This window comes from Oratosquilla oratoria, unplaced genomic scaffold (assembly GCF_046742065.1).
Source record: "Oratosquilla oratoria isolate Oo_2021 unplaced genomic scaffold, ASM4674206v1 SCAFFOLD136, whole genome shotgun sequence".
Classification (NCBI taxonomy): Eukaryota; Metazoa; Arthropoda; class Malacostraca; order Stomatopoda; family Squillidae; genus Oratosquilla; species Oratosquilla oratoria.
Window position 1 is genome coordinate 97,510 of NW_027467492.1, and position 4,991 is coordinate 102,500.

The following is a 4,991-nucleotide window of genomic DNA, read 5'->3' on the forward strand; positions in this document are numbered from 1 at the left end:
CTCTACCCTCTCTCAAACAAACATTAAACAACCTCACCAGCCAGTCCACCATCACTGTACCTCCTTTCTTCAGACATTCTGCATGGCATCCATCTAGACCAGGTGCCTTACTTGCTCTCATCATCTTGACAGCTGCTCTCACTTCATCCTTGCCTATTTCTCCTCCATTTTCCTCACTCATCACTCTCATTTTCTTAGCGTTTCCCACTGCAACTATTTTTCCTTCCCTATCCTCCTTCACATTTAGCAACTCCCTAAAATACTCTGCCCACCTTCCTCTCACTGCCTTCTCTTCCATTATCATCTCTCCATCTGCTCCTTTTACCTTTTCTTCTCTACTTGATTCGCTCCTTTTTCTCTTTTAATTTCCTTTCAAAACATCTTTTTATTGCTTCCAAAATTTTCTGTCAAACTCTTACCCCATTTCACACCTGCTCTCCTCTTTGCTTCCTTTATCTTATGCTTAGCTTCCCTTCTCTTTACTTTGTACCTCTCATATGATTCCCTCGTCCTAATTTGCAGCCAATGTATGAATGCCTGATTCTTCTCTTGTACACATTTCTTTGCTTCATCATCCCACCACTCGCTACCCTTCCTTCTTTTTCCTCCCGCCCTCCTTGTTCCACACACCATCTTTGCACACTTTATGACGCCCTCCTTGAACCATCCCCATTCCTCCTCCACTCCTAGCTCTACTCTATCCTTTACTCCCTCCCACTCCTCTTTTAGTTTCTTCTTAAATTCACTCTCCTTTTTCTCCTTATTTAAGCAGTTCACTCTAAGTACCTCCCTACCTTCTGCCCTTTTCCTCTTTCTCCACCTATTCTCCCTTCTCATTTTACCCTCCACCAGAAAATGATCTGATATTCCCCCACTCTCTCCCCTTAGAACATGTACATCCTTAACTCTTCCTACTATACTCCTGATCACCACTATATAGTCCATTAACGGTCTATCTGCCACCCTTCCATCCACCACCCTCTCCTATGTGTACTTATGCTTGACTTTCTTCTTAAACACTGTATTTGCTATCATCAACTCTCTTTGAAGACACATCTCCACCATCATTTCTCCACTCCGATTTTTACATGGAACTCCATACTTCCCGATCACTCCGTCTATTGGCTCATTTCCTACCCTAGCATTAAGGTCTCCCAATACAATTCCATTGACATTTCTCCCTAATCCCTCTATGCACTCATTTATATCTACCCAAAAAGCCTCCCTTTCCTCTACGCTCTTTTCACTACCAGGTCCATACGCACTTACAAAAACCCACATCTCCCTTCCCAGCTTCACCTTCACCTTCATCCACATCAACCTTGATGAAACCTCCTTCCACTTCACTACACGCTTACTTATCTCTTCACTTACTAGTATAGCCACCTCTTCTCTCCCTCGTCCCCTCCTCACTCCTGAGTACCTCCCAGCTACACTCCCAAAGTCACAGTTGCCCTTTCCTTTCATTTTAGTTTCACTCAAAGCCAGCACATCCATCTTTCTTCTCACAAACATACTGCCTATCTCTTCCCATTTACTCTCATCTGTACCACATCCACGCACATTCAAAGACCCAAACCTTAGGGTACTGGTTGGAAAACTCCCAGACCCTCTTATGAAGCTAAAAAGCATAAAATTGATAAGTAAACAGTAAACAACTTGTATATAATAGTATTCAATATAAAAGGGTACTTAATAACGCAACATTCTATTAGATCCTCTCTATCAATAGTTTTTATTCCTTTCGTGATTCTATAAATAGTTACCAAGTCTCCTCTCTCTCTTCTTTGCTCTAATGCCTGTAGCTCAAATTTTGCTAGTCTCTCTTCATATGGTAGTTCTGGGAGTGTTGGTGCCAATTTTGTAATTGCATTTTGTATTCTTTCAAGTTTTGTTATACATTTTTTTTTGTACTTGGTGACCACGTCGTCGCTGCATATTCCAATCTTGGTTTTATCAAAGTGACTAGTATTCTCTTCACCATTTCTTCGTCCAGGTATGTAAATGCTACTCTGATTGTTCTTATTAGATTATATGTTTCTCCAGAAAATTTGTTTATATGTTTCTCAGGGGACATATTATTCATAATAATGACTTCAAGGTCCTTCTCATTTTCTACTTTTTTTATTTCTTCTTCTCCCAATCTATATGATCCCACTATTCTTATTCTACTTCCAAATTCCATCATACACTTCTTAATATTGAATTCCATCTTCTACTTCCTACTTCATTCCCATACTTTATTGAGATCTCTCTGTAGCGACTCACAATCTTCTTCAGTGTTCACTTTTTTCAACAATTTGCATCACCCGCAAAAAGCTCATATAACTTTCAATTCCTTTATCCATATCATTAATATATATAGCAAATTAGCACAGTGTAATGTAATAGCACATTGGTAAAATGAAACTTGTTAACCCACTGTCGGAGAAAAGAAATCAGAAATACTAATTATCTGTATATTTCGACCACTGACTGTGGTCCTCTTCAGCAGAATGATACAAAGGAATAGAGTTAACAAGTATAAATATGGACAGGGAGAGAACAATTAGGAGACGCGGACAAGGGGACTCAGGTTACTTGGGGTTGGTATGTGGGAATCTGTCCTGCTGCTTTCATAATTCATTTGTTTGCTGCCATCCAAGTGATCCAGTCTGGTGACCATTGACCTTTCGATAAATTGAAATTGGGTAGGTGTTTAATGAGAGAGGATTCAATAATTTTTCTTCGAAAACTACACTGGGATTTATAAATAATTTCAGCCTTTTCCCAATCCATGCGGTGGTCCTCCTTACTGGTGTGGAGAAACACAGCTGAATTTTCTTGTCCGTACTTAACGGAATTTTTATGCTCCTTTATTCTCGTGGTTAAGTCTCTTCCTGTTTGGCCCCAGTACACTTCATCACAGTCTTTGCAGGGAAGTTTGTACACACCGGGGCTGTTTTCTACGTTGGTGCGTCGGTGTACATTCATATATAGCAAACATTATTGGCGTCACAACTGTTCCTTGTGGAACACCACTTATCACTTGATCCCAATTAGAGTATTTGTCTCTTATCACCACTCTCATTTTTCTTTCATGCAAGAAGTCCTCCATCCACTTCAGCAGTTTGTCCTGTATTCTTCTTCTTCATTTTCTTCTTCTTCTAATGTTATTAGTTTATTATTATTATTTTTTTTATCTGGTATGTTTTTCCCTGTACAGCATCTCTGGGACATTTCTTGTCATGTTTTGTAGGATTTCTTTAAGTTAAGCCTTGCGTGTGTGTGTAGGCGGTGAGAGAGAGAGGGGGGGTAGGGAAAGAAGGAGAGTGAAGAGAGGATGAGGATAAAAACTACAGAGAGAGAGAGAGAGGAAGGAGAGGAGGGGGAAGGAAGAGGGAGAAGGGTATGGGAGAGAGAGAGAGATAGAGAGAGAAAGAGAGAGAGAGAGAGAGAGAGAGAGAGAGAGAGAGAGAGAGAGAGAGAGAGAGAGAGAGAGAGAGAGAGAGAGATGGAGAGGAGAGAGAGAGAGGAGAAGAGGGATACAGGAAAGAGATATAGGTAGAGAAAAAGAGTGACACAGAGGGAAGAAGGGAGGGATACAGAGATACACGTGATGGATATTTATCGGGAAAGACAAAGACAAGGAGTCGTCGTATGGCGACTTAAGAAAGGTTCCTCCCGTCTGTGCAAGTCTCCGAGGCCCCTGAGAGGAGGAGAAGAAGAAGAAGAAGAAGGCCTCTGTCTGGCATTGTTTGGGTCTCGACTGATGAGGGCGCAAACTTTTTCTATCTCTCATTATTTTCTTTCTTTTTCTCTTTCTTTCTATCTGTGTCTCTTTTTATTTTCTCTCTCTTTCTATCTGTCTCTCTTTTGCCTCGTACCTGAAGCGCCCCCAAAGGAACCTCTTGTCCTTCAGGGTTGAACCCAAAACTCTCTAGGACATCAGCCCTTTCATGGACGCCTTGGTCCTGCATTGAGTCCCTCCCCCTCCCTCGGCATAAACAGAGCAACCGAACGAATAACTAAAATAGATAAGATAAATAGATGATAAATGAATAGGCAAATAAACGTACAAACAAGAACTAAGCAAATAAAGAAAAAATAAGCAAATGATAAACAAACAGCTTAAAATGATAATCTATTGATCGTTGAATTACATAAATATGAATTATTATCAATGTAGTATCACTTTTTCGACAGCCATGGATAGTCCCTCCCATCGGCCTGTACAGGTCGAAATTGACCCTTTTGAAGACACCTGTCATCCGGATGACGCCAGACAATTTCATTCATCAAGGGACCGACTCAGGACTCAATGGGGTCCCGGTCTGTAAAACTCAGTTCAGTGAAGGGTCCTCTCCCATAAGTGAACAAACAATTTTGTGGTTATAACAAAATATATAAAGGCAGAACAATGAAGCGTGAAATTTTGCGATCTGCAAGTTCTTAAATGCATTTCAAAAAACATAGACAGGCTGATACGAATACATACACACACACACACACACACACACACACACACACACCCATGTATGGGCTTGTGTGTGTACACCAGTTAGTGTACATTTTGGGCTTGATTGTGTCACACCTTGGGCTATATTGTATCCCATTTTGGGCTTTATTACACCTCCTTACTGGCCTTCACGGGCTATTCATTGTGCTGGTTCACAAAGGGCTTTGATTTTATTTAGTAAACGAGAGAAGCAGCATTTCTTTCTGGTTCCCTCGAGGTGTTTTGCCCAACGCCTTCTGAGACGGTGTCTCTGGCGACCGCAGGAACGACGGAGCTTCTGTACTGGGGCGTTCTGGGTATAGTAAGGAACGCCGTCGTAGTACTTTTCGATGTCAAAGGGCTTATTCTTGTTTGCCAACTGGCAGAAACAAGAGATTTCGCAGTCGCTCGCTGCTTTCTGAGCGACTTCCTGGTTGTCTTGAGGCTCGGGGAGGTAATAGTAATTATACAGGTATCGTTCCCCGAGCCTGTACCGTACTCGCTCATCGAGTTC